At 49.2% G+C, this 14,218-nt stretch overlaps 1 pseudogene; it reads right to left on the reverse strand.

Moving 5' to 3' along the window:
* Positions 1–326: 326 nt before the first annotated feature.
* LOC120224516 overlaps positions 327–14,218 on the reverse strand; it is a 28,890-nt pseudogene continuing 14,998 nt past the window's right edge.

Below are 14,218 nucleotides of genomic sequence, written 5' to 3' on the forward strand. Positions count from 1 at the left end.
CACGCACGCGCCGCAGCGGCGCCCAGAAGCCCCGAAGCCCTCCACCCGGCGGGGAGGGGCGGCGCGGCGCGGGGGCCTTTGGGAAATGTAGTCTCGGCCCCTCGGCTTCTTGCGGCGGCCGAGCGCCGGACCTCCTGCCGCTGCTCTCCTGCGTCAGCGCTGGGGTCTCGGGGCGCCAGCGTCCGCCCGGCTCGCGCTCCCCGATCCCGTCTCGAGGCTCCGGCCGGCTCCCAGGCTGAGAGGCAGGTGAGCGCGTGGGCGCGCGGCAGAGGACGGCGGCCTGTGGGAGGCGACGTGGGGCGGGGCGGCTCGGGCGCTCGCTCCCGTCAGGGTGGGTGAGCAGCCCGGCCTTGCCCGGCCGGAAGGCGGGAGACGAGGCCCGGCGGGCGCGGGGCCGAGCCGGGGCCGGGGCGGCGGTGGGGGTGAGGCTGCAGGTCAGTGATGGGCGGGTCACCACGTCCGCGAGCTTTTCCTGGGCGTGTCCTCATCCCTTCATCCGCCCGATAACGACGGATCCGTTCTCCCAGGCAGACCTTAAATTCAAAGGGACTTGAGGGCGCTGCGGTGGCCCCAGTGGCTCGGGCGCGGGACCCTTGATTCCTGCTCAGGTTGAGGAGCCTCGGTAACGTCCCTTTGAGACTAAGGCCTCCATGGAGAGCAGCCTCGGCTGCACCCGCCCCAGGTCCAGGAAGAGCCTCCGATCGCTCAGGCTGAAGCCACCCTCCACCGCCCTCAGACCAGCCAGTCAAAGGGAGGTAAAAACATTCCTGTGGTCTGAGCCAGGGACTGAGGACTATCGATAGTTACTTTGTACAAACTAGCCAATCACTTGCCTGCACCCGGCGTGGGCCCTTTGAGCCCACCTCATAATTGGTCATTTTCTAAGGATTCTCAAAGGTCATGATTGGGTCCCGCAAAAGTAACGGACGCCTCACAGATACTGAATGGTCAAAACTGTTGCCATGGGGGCTGTACAATTATGATTGGTGCCTGTGTGATGATGCTATACGGACAACGTGTGCACTGTAACACCCCTGTCCCTTACTCCATAAAAACCCTGCTCACTATTGTTCGGGGCTTCACCCTGCTGCCACTGTGCTGGTTGACGGGTGAGCCCTTGCTCGAGCTTGTAATAAAGACCCTTATGTACTTGCATCGGTGTCGGCTCCTTGGAGGTCTCAGGGGACTCGCGATTGGGGCATGACAAGGTCATGATCTTAGCCTTGGGATTTTCTCGTCCTCCATCTATACCTTCCCCATTTGTGCGCGTGCTCTCTCAAAATAAATAACCTTTTTAAAATAAGGATTTGAAATTGTATGAACCTTTATTTGGGCCATGAGTCAAATAACTTAAAAAAAAAAAACTGATAACAGGTGGGAGAAAGGGGAAATGGGGATGGGCATTGAGGAGGGCACTTGCTGGGATGAACACTGGGTGTGGTATGTAAGCGATGAACCACGGGAATCTACCCCAAAAACCAAGAGCATACTTTACACACTGTGTGTTAGGCAACTTGACAATAAATTATATTTTTTAAAAATAATAAATTTTTTAAAAAATAAATTTTAAAATGGGTAAGAGAAAAAACTAAAAAAATAGTAATGAAACCTGATAACAGACAGGTGCCTGGGTGGCTCAGTTGGTTAAGTGTCGACTTGGGCTCAGGTCATGATCTCACGGTTCATGGGTTCGAGCCCGGCGTCAGGCTCTGTGCTGACAGCTAGCTTAGAACCTAGAGCCTGTTTCAGATTCCGTATCTCCCTTTCTGTCTGACCCTCCCCTGCTCACACTGTCTCTCTCTGTCTCTCAGAAATAAATTAAAAAAAAAGTTTTTAATTAAAAAAAATAGCATCACCAGATCTGCTTTAAAATGCAGTGGATACAAGAGTGTTCGTAGCTGTTATAGTAACAACAGCAGTGTTTCAGCTTGTCAATAAATCTTACAAATGTTGTGCAAACGATGTTTAAATGTGATGTTCTTTTATTACATTAGTAAACAACAATTGAATTTGATAATATTTTACTTGCATTTTAATCTTCTTTCCTTATTCTATCCGTGATGTTTAAGTGTGGGGTCTCTCCCTACCGGATGGGGGTCCCCAGATGTGGGGCCACCATGTAGCAGAAGCTGGTGGCAGTGGGTGAAAAGAATTCACCTGAAACAGAAAAAGGGAGATGGACTTCTTGAGCACACCTTAAGGGAGCCACGGGCAGGATAGCAGAGAGGCTGTCAGCACAAGGCCGTGGGCGGCGGGGGGGGGGGGGGGGGGGGTGTTTTAAAGGGGGAAGATAAGGCGGTAGGTATGGCACTGTATGGAAGTTTCCCTTTTTTGGTAACTGTGCCTGGTTGTAAGTAGCCCATTAGTCACTTAGGGCCTATGGCTATTTTGAGGTGGGCCGCCTGAAATGTCTCTGCATTCAGCCAGGTGGTCCCTGTGGGCCCTTTCTATGTTCCATCTCTCAAGCCGGTTTGCCTAAAAGTGGCCTCTCCACTATCCTTGTGCTACTGTTTTCTGTACTGTGCCAAAAAGATTTCACAAGTCTCATTAATAATTTGGGGAATATAGATTTTTTTTCTTTCTATTTTGTAAAATAGTTTTTCCACTGTTAAGTTTTGAGCTCAGAATCCTTAGGGGTAGGTATTTGACTTCTGATTCAATTTTTTTTTTTTTAATTTTTAAAGCCTATTTCTTTCCTTTTTGTTCTTTTTTTTTTTTTTTTTTTTTGAGAGAGAAATCATGTATGGAGGAGGGGCAGATAGAGCGAGAGAGAGAGAGAGAGAGAATCCCAATCCCAAGCAGGCTCCATCCTGTCAGCACATAGCCTGACAAGGGGCTCAGTCTCAGGAACCATGAGATCATGACCTGAGCCAAAGTCAAGAGCCCAGCGCTTAACTGACTGAGCCACCCAGGCACCTCCATTTTTTTTATTTTTTAATGGTAGTTGATGTATTTAACTTTTCTAGTTCTTACTGAGTCAATTTGGACACTTAAGGTTTTCTAGAAAATTGTTCATCTCATCTGAATTTTCAAGTTTGTTGGCATAAAACATTTCATACTAATCTTTCATAATGATTTCTTTGGAGATTTTAAAATCCACTGCTTTTTAATGATATTTTAAAATCATTGCTATAATAGTAGCCATTTCTTCCTTTTTGAGCTTAGTATTTTTCTGGGTCATTCTTTTTTTCTGGATGAGTCCTGCATTATATACATCTATGTTAATCTTTTCAAAGAAGTGGATTTTGTGTTTTGGTTTTATGTCTTTGTATTTTGGTTTTCTGTACAGTAACTTGCCCTGTATTTTTAAATTTACTTTGTTGCTGTTTTTCTACTTCTTGACTTGATTGACTAATTCATGTATTTTCTCTGAAATTTATTTGCTTTCTAAGAAATGTATATATACATTTAAAAAAAAAAATCTAGTATGTTAAGGTGCCTGAGTAGCTCAGTCGGTTGAACATCCAACTCTTGATTTCCGGTCAGGTCATGATCCTAGAGTCATGGGATAGAGCCCTGCATAGGGCTCTCTGTTGAGTGTGGAGCCTGCTTAAGATTCTCTCTCTCTCCCCTTTTCCCTGATGGTGCGTGCATGTGCTCTCTCTCTCTCTCTCTCAAAATAAAAAAACAATGAATAAATAAATAAATATCTAATATATCTAATATAAAATATCTATATCTCAATATAAAAGTTAGTTTTATATTAGACTCATAATAAGAACAGGAGGTCCCTGTTTCTTCTCAGTGGCAACAACTTTCAATTTTTTTTTTTAATGTTTATTTTTGAGAGAGAGACAGAGTGCGAGCGAGGGAGGGGCAGAGAGAGAGGGAGAAAAATTCCGAGGCAGCTCCAGGCTCTGAGCTGTCAGCATAGAGCCCGACACCGCGCTAGAACTCATGATCCTTGAGACCATGACCTGAGCCGAAGTCGGCCGCCTAACCGACTGAGCCCCCCAGGCGCCCCGCCACTTGCAAATTTGTAAGCTGATTGCGCTTTACATTGTCTTCAGTATTTTTTAAGTTCATCAGTTTGAGACATTTTTCAGTTTCTTATTGCATTAAATGAGAATCTTGATTACATCTTGCCTTCCTTCTTTCATTCCTAAATCACAATGTAATTATATTGCAAGTGTTCTAATGTGGTTCTCTCACAGAGATGGGTTCTGTCCCCGTGCAGAGCTTTCGCTGTACTGACTACATAAAAAGTCTTGGCAGCTGAGCCATAATAAGTTTCTTTCTTGTGTAAATCCTGCTCTTCCTGTTTTTAGTAATCGCGTTTTTTTACTCATTTTCTTTGTTTTCATTAGGCCTCTGTAAAATGCCTCTTCAATTCTGTTTTCCTCAAGGTCAAACCTGTCCTACAGCCTTAGCATTTTTCTTTTTTCCTGACACGTATCCTGAGGAGCCTTCCATCCTTGCAGTCTGACAGATCAGTTACTCTCTAGGCAAATGTAAGCACAGCGGCATTGTGAGACTTCCCTTGACCCTCATCTATTCCCTCACCTCATCTCCGTTTGGGATTTGTTTCCTGGAAGCTTCTTTTTCGCCTTTTTAGTAGATGATAATCTTACTACCTTCCTGAAAAAGAGTCCATTTGAGCGAACTTGTTTATAACTACAAAACACTTTGTCTCGTCCTCGTATGTTTTTGGTATTTTGGCCTTCTATAGAAGTCCTGGAAAGGAAATTATTTACCCTCAGAATTTTTCTTTTCATTTAAAACAGGGAATACTTTTTTCAAACCCATCAGAGAAATGGACAGCTTGGGTCTCATTGTGTTTTAAAGCATAGGTCAGTAACTGTATATGAAATTAACTGATCAGAGAACAACTTTGCAGTGTCTAGAACAGAATAAGCTTCCCTGCAAAAGCGGCACCTTTGCGGCATTTTTAACTTTGGTATTCTTCCTCTTCACCCTTTCCTTCAACAGAATCCACACCAACCTCTTCATAATCCCTCTCAAGGACAGCCATATCTGCATGGGCCTCAGAAAACTCTCCTTCCTCCATGTCCTCACCCACATACCAGTGGACAAAGGCACGTTTGACACACATGAGGGCAAACTTGTGTTCCAGCCGAGCCCGGGCCTCAGCGATGGCTGTGGGGCTGCTCAGCATGCACACGGCTCGCTGTACTTTGGCCACGTCTTCCACCAGGTAGCACAGTGGGAGAACTGGTAATTAATGCCAACTTGGAAGCCAGTAGGGCACCAGTCCACAAACGGGGTGCTATTGTGAGACCTAAACCTAACTGACTCCATTTTAGAAAAAGCCTCCATCTTGAGGGTGAACTAGGCCCGAACTGAGTTCTACAAAACAAAAACCGCAGGAAGTACTTAGGCAGCCCGCCCTTAGTTACTCCCCTAGCAACAGCCAATCAGTTTAATGCAAAGAGGCGCCTACGTCCCAAGACGTTCCTGTTGGCAGTTTGCGGTCAGGCCAGGTGGGCCGAGCCATTCGGGTACTGACAAGACAGCCTGTGCTAAAAATCAGTCTTGTCAGGAGACCGCCAAGCTGGAAAGCCCCGAATACCACTGTAACCGCAATAGAAAGCCCCGCGACCCTGAGTTCGGGGCTCCATACCATCACCGCTGCGCCGGGTGCGTTGGAGTCCCTGCTCGAGCTTGAATAAAGACCCTGTGTGTTTGCATCGGAATCGGCTCCTCGGTGGTCTTTGGGGTCTCGCGATCTGGGCATAACATTTGGGGGCTTGTCCAGGATCCCAAGACCCCCAGGACCGCCGAACCGGAGGGTCGACCAGCTGTTAAGAATCTCTTTCTGTTGTGTTCGTCTGTGTAACTCTGGTCTCGAGACAAATCTGTATTAGGCGACCAGAGGTGGTCAAGGCAGACGCGCTGGGGGCCACGGTCGCGAGAGACCTGGAAGACGTTCCGGGCTCCTTCGGAGGGGACGGAGTGCCCCTAGTCTGTATTGATCCAGCAGGACAAGGCGGGTCGCTCCCGCGAATCGGCCGAAGGCTGTTGTCCCAGTTTCAGTTTTCTTTCCGCGGCGGACTTTGTTATCTGTCTTTCTGTGTGTGCCTGTGACTGTCGGTTGTGTCTGTTGGACTTTATTACTGGGCGACTAGACTGACGAAATGGGACAGACACCCTCTAAACCCCTAGACCGGTTGCTCACTCACTTCAAGGATATCAGAGCTCGAGCGCACAATCTCTCCGTGGAAGTTAAAAAGAGAAAATTTTAGACTCTTTGCACCAAGTAGAACAGCAGGTCTCTCAGCCCCGCACGGGCCACCCGGACCAGGTTCTGTATATCGTTCTCTGGGCCGACTTGGTGGCTGATCCCCCTCCATGGCTTAAACATTTTTTTTTTTTACTTCCCCATGTGCCGCCCTCCACTGCATCAGCCCTTGTTTTAGTTACTTCTGAGAAACGGGCGCCGCCTCGAAAGGCTGACTCCCGACAACCTGAGTCTAAACCCTCGGCTCCTCTTTATCCCATTTTGCAGGGAGAAACGGAGGAAGAGTTGATTTTTCCACCCCCATATCAGCCCCCTTTACAGCCCCCTGACAATGAGGCAGCAGCAGCAGCCCCGCCACAGCTACCAGCGGAGCCACCAGCTGGCCCCTTGGCCCGGGCCACAGGACCGGATGGAGGCCTCGCCCAGGGGACAAGGAGCCCCCGCGGCGCAACCCCGGAAGGACCCGACTCCACTGTCCTCCCCATGAGGGCCACGGCCCCCCCCCCCCGATGCCCAGGGCAATCAGCCACACCACTATTGGCCATTTGCCACTTGTGATCTGTATTATTGGAGATCCCAGAATACTCCCTTTTCTGAGAATCCTAGATCCCTCATTAATTTGTTAGAAACTGTCCTTTTTACTCATCAGCCCACCTGGGACGATTGTCAGCAATTGTTGCAGGTTCTCTTCACCACTGAGGAACAAGAACGCATCCAGAGTGAGGCCAGGAAATTGGGTCCTGGCCCCACTGGGGTCCCCGCAACGGACCAGGCACGTATTGACACGCACTTCCCCCTCACCAGCCCAGATTGGGACTACAACACAGCAGAAGGTAAGGAGCGCCTCCTAGGGTCCCGCCAGGCTCTATTGGCAGGTCTCAGGGCTGCAGCTCGCGAGCCCAGTAATATGGCCAAGGTTTATAATGTTAGTCAGGGTTCCGAGGAAAGCCCCGCAGCCTTCCTCGAAAGGATAATGAAAGCCTTTCGCCAGTACCCTCCCATGGATCCGGAGGCCGAATCCAGTAAATCGGCAGTGGCCATGGCTTTCATTAACCAAGAGGCTCCCGATACCCGCCGCAAGCTTCAAAAATTAGAAAGACTTGGAGAAAAGAGTCTCCAAGATTAAGTGGTAGTGGCAGAGAAGGTATATAATAAAAGGGAAAGTGCAGAAAATAAACAAAATAGAGCTGAAAAGAGGCAGAACCGGGACCTGGCAAAGATACTGCTGGCTGCCACAGCAGATCCAGACAACTGAAGACACCGTCTCAAGCAACTGGCCTCAAGAACACAGTAAGGAAGAAACCAAATGGGATGGGAAAAGACCCCGCGTGGGCCGCAATCAATATGCCTGTTGCAGAGAAGAGGGGCATTGGGTCAGGGATTGTCCCAGCAAGAAACTGAGATCTGCGGCCCCCATCCTGGTTATGGGGGAAGACAGTGACTAGAGGGGATGGGTTTCGGTGCCCCTCCCTGAGCCCAGCGTAACCTTACAAATGGAAGGGAAATCTACAGACTTCCTGGTCAATACGGGGGCCCCAGCATTCTGTGCTCCTACGGCCCAGGGGCCCACTGTCAGCCAAAAGGTCATGGGTCCAAGCAGCGACCGGAGTCAAGCAATGTCTATGGACTACCCGAAGAACTGTGGATCTGGGTGTGGGCCGGGTATCCCACTCGTTTATGGTCAGCCCAGAATGCCCCTGCCCCCTTCTGGGCCGTAATTTATAGACAAAACTGGGGGCCCAAGTCCATCTCTCCCCTGGGGGAACAAAAGTGTTGGGCCCCTGGCTCCAGCCTGGGGCCTGCCTCTTCAAGAAACTGGACCTGGTGGCACCTGGTTGGCTGCCATGTCTCCGCATGATTGCGGCTGTGGCCCTGCTGGTTAAGGATGCAGATAAATTATCTATGGGGCAAGAGCTGGCGGTCACTACCCCTCATGCAATAGAGGGAGTTCTGAAGCAACCACCAGATCAATGGCTCAGTACTGCCTGCATGACCCATTCTCAGACTCTGCGACTCAGCCCTCCCAGAATTCTTTTCCAGGCCCCGGCCGCCCTGAACCCAGCTACATTGCTGCCTGACCCGGACTTAGAGGCTCCCCTCCATGACTGTGCAGAGATCCTGGCCCATATTCATGCCACCTGTCCGGACCTGCAGGACGTCCCATTGCCAGATGCGGAAGTCACCTGGTACACAGCTGGCAGTAGCTTCATACAACAAGGACTGAGGCATGCCGGGACCGCAGTGGTATCCACCGAAAAAGCCATCTGGGCGGAGCCCCTGCCGGCCGGGACCTCAGCACAGAAGGCTGAGCTAATTGCGCGTACTAGAGCTTTAACTCTGGGGCAGGGGAGAAAAGTAAATGTCTACACAGACAGTTGATACGCCTTCGACCCTGCTCAGGTCCATGGGGCAATTTAGAAAGAAAGGGGGCTCCTCATGCCCAAGGGAAAGACTATTACAAATAAAATAAAGAGGAGATCCTAGCTCTCCTCAAAGCTTTATGGCTCCCCCCCCCAAAAAAAAAACTAGCTATCATCCATTGTCCAGGCCATCAAAAGGACATAACTGAGACGGCCAGAGGCAACAATATGGCCGACCGGGCCGCTCAAGAAGCGGTCCGCAAGGGCACCCCGGTCCTGGCAGTCAGACTCATAGATCCAGGGGACCCCAACCTACCAGAGACTCCTCGTTATTCACTCAAGGACCTACAGTGGCTTAAAGGACTACCTATGACTCGATGTCTTAAGGGCTGGTGGAGGTCCGCAGATAACAAAATCATCCTGCCCGAAGAAATGGGAATAAGGGTTCTATCAAAAATACACCGAGCATCCCACATGGGACAGAGAAGACTACAAGGCCTGGTTAGACAGTCACACATTAAAATTAAAGATGCCAACTCCAAAATTGAACAAATCGTCAGCAAATGCAAGGCGTGTCAACTGACGAACGCTACCCGGAACCCCCATAACCTGGAACACATCTAAGAAACCCAGGGGCTTACTAGGAAACTGACTTCACTGAGGTAAAACCGGGCAGGTATGGCTACAGGTACTTACTGGTCTTTGTAGACACTTTTTCAGGATGGACTGAGGCATATTCCACCAAACACAGAATTGCACAGGTGATGCAATAGCACAAAGAAGCTGCTAGAAGACATCTTACCAAGGTATGCATTTCCTCAGATGATAGGGTCAGATAATCGACCAGCTTGTGTCCAAGGTAGGTCAGAGCCTAGCCACGATCCTGGGGATTGATTGGAAATTACACTGTGCTTATAGACCCCAGTGTTTAGGACAGGTAGAAAGGATGAATAGAACCTTAAAAGAGACCCTTTCCAAATTGGCCCTTGAGACTGGCGGTGACCGGGTGGTCCTCCTCCCCTTTGCCCTATATAGGGTGTGTAATTCCCCATATCAAATGGGATTGACTCTATTTGAGCTCATGTTTGGTAAAGCACCCCCCATCATACCCCGCCTACAGCATGAGGCCATTGAGGAGTTCGAAGAAGCCCATCTCCTCCTCCGAGGCCTCCAATGGGCTCATAAACGTGTTTGGCCTAAACTGTGTGCCCTCGATGAAACAGGTTCACCCCCAGAGCCTGGGTCTACGTGAAGAGACACCGCCAGGGCAACTTGGAATCACGCTGGAAGGGACCTTATGTTGTGCTACTAACCACCCCAACGGCCCTGAAGGTAGACGGCATTGCTGCCTGGGTCCACTACACCCACGCCAAACCAGCTGACCCGTTTGCCCACAAGGACGACTACCTGGCTCCGAATCCAGACTGGAAGGCCGTCAAGGTCCCAGAGAATCCACTAGAGCTCAAACTACAGCGGAAAACATGAGCTGGCCTATAATATTGGGACTACTGACCGTATGTACTCTACTGTGTCGGGCCAACCAAAACCGAAATCCTCACCAACCCCTCCAAGTAACATGGCAGGTCATTGCGCCTAGTTCAAATCATTCCATAGTTACCAAGGTTGAGTCCCATCCACCCGATACATGGTGGCCTACATTTGAATTTGACCTTTGCAGCTTATTTGAACAAAACCCACCACATAAAAAAGGGACAGGATGGCCAGAAGTCCCTGGGTGTACTCAGACCCAAAATCCCTACGCCTTTACTGCCCTGCAAGAGTTACAGGGAACCTGTTTTTATGTATGTCCGGCCCCAATTTCTAGTGACAAGACGGCTCAGTGTGGGGGCTGGTCAGATTATTATTGCCGGGAATGGGGCTGTGAGACCACGGGATCTTGCAGTTGGATCCAGGACTCTCAATCTCTCATTTCCCTCCGGCGCAAAAGATTAACCGCCCCCTGTAAGCCTGGCTCTATATGTAATCCCCTACAATTAAAATTCACCGACAAGGGTAAAAGAACTAAGGACTGGGACAAAGGTCTAACCTGGGGATTAAGACTATATAAATCAGGGTATGATACAGGAGTACTGTTTATGGTCAAACGGGTCCTTGCCCCCTTTCAATCAGAATCAAGAGAGACCATAGGCCCGGGGCACCTGGTTGGCTCAGTCGGTTAAGCGTCCGACTTCGGCTCAGGTCATGATCTCACGGTTTGTGGGTTCGAGCCCCGCGTCGGGCTCTGTGCTGACAGCTCAGAGCCTGGAGCCTGTTTCAGATTCTGTGTCTCCCTCTCTCTCTCTCTGACCCTCCCCTGCTCACGCTGTCTCTCTCTCTCAGAAATAAACAAACAAACAAATAAATAAATGAGAGACCATAGGCCTTAATAAGGCCCTAATTCCAATCCGATCGAACCCCCAGGCGACCCCACACTACTCCCATTACTATTAACAGTACCCTGTCACCTAAGTCCGAGGGAACCACCATCCTCGAGGAGCCAGAGCCAGAGCCCTTATGGGACCTGACGGTCCACACTTTTAATGTTCTTAATTCTTCCAGGCCTGGCCAGAAGAAAACGAGAGTATGAGCTGAGCCAGAGTTGGTTCGAGAAATGGTTTAACAGCTCCCCTTGGCTAACTACCCTGATTTCTACTTTATTAGGCCCCTACTGATTTTATTGCTGTTACTAACCGTTGGACCTTGCATTTTTAATAGACTGGTTGTATTTATGAAAGAACGCTTGGGGGTCATCCAATTAATGGTCCTCCAATCACAATACCAACATCCCCAGAACATGGATAGGCCTGGTCACCTCGAGCTCTTAGAAGACCCATGATTGGGTCCACAGAAGTCTCAAGAAAAGGTGAGACCTACACCTAACTGACTCCATTTTAGAAAAAGCCTCCATCTTGAGGGTGAACTAGGCCCGAACTGAGTTCTACAAAACAAAAACCGCAGGAAGTACTTAGGCAGCCCGCCCTTAGTTACTCCCCTAGCAACAGCCAATCAGTTTAATGCAAAGAGGCGCCTACGTCCCAAGACGTTCCTGTTGGCAGTTTGCGGTCAGGCCAGGTGGGCCGAGCCATTCGGGTACTGACAAGACAGCCTGTGCTAAAAATCAGTCTTGTCAGGAGACCGCCAAGCTGGAAAGCCCCGAATCCCGCTGTAACCGCAATAGAAAGCCCCGCGACCCTGAGTTCGGGGCTCCATACCATCACCGCTGCGCCGGGTGCGTTGGGGTCCCTGCTCGAGCTTGAATAAAGACCCTGTGTGTTTGCATCGGAATCGGCTCCTCGGTGGTCTTTGGGGTCTCGCGATCTGGGCATAACATCATGCTTGGTCTTGCTGGTGGCAATGGCAGCGTTGACCTCTTTGGGAACCACATTACCACAGTACAACAGGCAGCAAGCCGTGTATTTACATGGCAAGGGTCACATTTCACTATCTGGTTGGCTGGCTCAAAGCTCATGGTAGGTCTTCTCAGAGATGACAGGAGCATATGTGGCCAGAGGGAAGCGGATGGAGGGATAAAGCACCCAGGTTGGTCTGGAATCTGTCAGATCAGCATTCAGGGCTGCGTCAAACCTGAAGGAAGCAGTGATGGAGGACACAATTTGACCTGTCAACCTATTTAGGTTAGTGTAGGTTGGATGTTCAATATCGAGATTGCTACAACAGATGTCCTAGATGACCCCATTGTCTACCATGAAGACACGGTCAGAGTGCTCCAAGGTGGTGTGGGTAGTGAGGATGGAGTTGCAGGGCTCGACCACAGCTGTGGAGACCTGGGGGCTGGGTAAATGGAGAACTCCAGCTTGGACTCCTTGTCAGAATTGACACAGTTGCATCAGCAGTGAGGTGAACCTGGAACCAGTTGGAACCAGTTCCCCTACAAAGCTATGGAAAACCAAGAGGCCCTGAAGACCTGTGCACAAGTTGGCCAGTTTCTGAATTCGGTCCAAGACAAGGTCAGTGGTCTCCTTGCTAATGGCATGTGCCCTTGGCCATAGTTATTGGGAGCACTTCCCTTGCCTGTGATGGGCTGCGCAGGGTGGACGGGCTGGTTGTAGGTGCCCGTGCTTCCAGGTCTATAAACAGTGCCCTGGGCACATGCTTCTCAGCACCCATCTCAGTGAAGAAGGTGTTCAGGGACTCATCTCCTCCCCCGTTGGTCTGACCAATGGGCTGGATGCCCTGTTCCAGGCAATACAACTCCCAGCAGGCATTGCCAGTCTGGATACCGGCCTGGCCAACATGGATGGAGATGCATTCACACGTGGCTGCAGAGCAGGTGGTGGAAAGGAAGGGGAGAGGCTCTTGCTTCTCACAGCATGTCTCTTAGGTGGGTGATGTAAGAACCTGCCTTCCCTCAGCATTTTGAAAGCAGGCCAAGCTAGATAGAAATGGAATGATGAAGGGGCCCCTGGGTGGCCCAGTCGGTTGGACGTCCAACTCTTGGTTTTGGCTCAGATCATGATCTCACGGTTCGTGGCGTCGGGCCCTGCATCGGGTTCTGAGCTGCCCATGGGGAGCTTGCTTGGGATTCTCCTTCTCCTCTCTCTCTCTGGCCCTTCCCCACTTGCACAGGCATTCTCCTCTCACTCTCAGGTTGGATGAATAAACTTAGAAAGAAAGAAAGAAACGGTGTTACCATTGAGAAGTCATTCCTGTTATTGATGTTTGTGTGTAACCTATATATCATCTCTTGGAACTTCAGGTTAGTTTATTTTTCGTATTCAAAGATTTTATGATGATATGTTTAGTTCCAGTCTTTTTGAGAAATTGCCCGTTTCAATGGGTCAGTCCTTAGGTCCTTCACTATTTTGAGGGCTTTCTCCATATTTGTTTCTCTCTTCCTCTGTGTTTTCTTCCTGGAGCTCTGAGTAATCTGGTGTTGAACCTTGGAAGTTGGTCATTTTCCTTATCTCTTTTGAGAGGTCTGCTTGCTGGAAAAGTTCCTCAGCTTTATCTTTAAACCCTTTTACCTGATTTTGGTTTCTGTTATTACAATTTTAAATTTCTTAAAGATCTCTTATTTTGTGATCTTATATGTAAATAATAATCCGTACATCCTACTAATGTTTTATGAGTGAAATATCTCTCTGATGATTTTTAGATTTATATTATGAAAATTTCAGAACGTAAAAAAAATATAATGATGGGTCACCTGGGTGGCTCAGTCTGTTGAGAATCTGACTCTTGATTTCAGCTCAGGTCACCATCTCATGGTTCATGAGATCAAGCCCCACAGTGGGCTCTGTGCTGACAGTGTGAACCCTGCTTGTGATTCTGTCTTCTCCCTCTGCCTCTCTCATTCTCTCTCAAAATAAATGAATATTAAAAAAAAAAAAAGATAATGAACACCCTGGTATCCATCACTATTTTTTAATGTTTTATTTATTTCTGAGAGAGAGAGACAGCGTCAGCAGGGGAGGGTCAGAGAGAGAGGGAGTCACAGACTGAAACGGGCTCCAGGCTCTGAGCTGGCAGTCAGCACAGAGCCCGACGCGGGGCTCGAACCCACGAACTGTGAGATCATGACCTGAGCCGAAGTTAGATGCTTAACCGACTGAGCCCCCCAGGCACCCCTATCCATCACTATTTTGTTTTTTTTTTTTAATATTTTTATTTATTTCTAGGAGAGAGAGAGAGAGAGACA

This window comes from Hyaena hyaena, unplaced genomic scaffold (assembly GCF_003009895.1).
Source record: "Hyaena hyaena isolate Hyena2069 unplaced genomic scaffold, ASM300989v1 scaffold_1186, whole genome shotgun sequence".
NCBI lineage: Eukaryota > Metazoa > Chordata > Mammalia > Carnivora > Hyaenidae > Hyaena > Hyaena hyaena.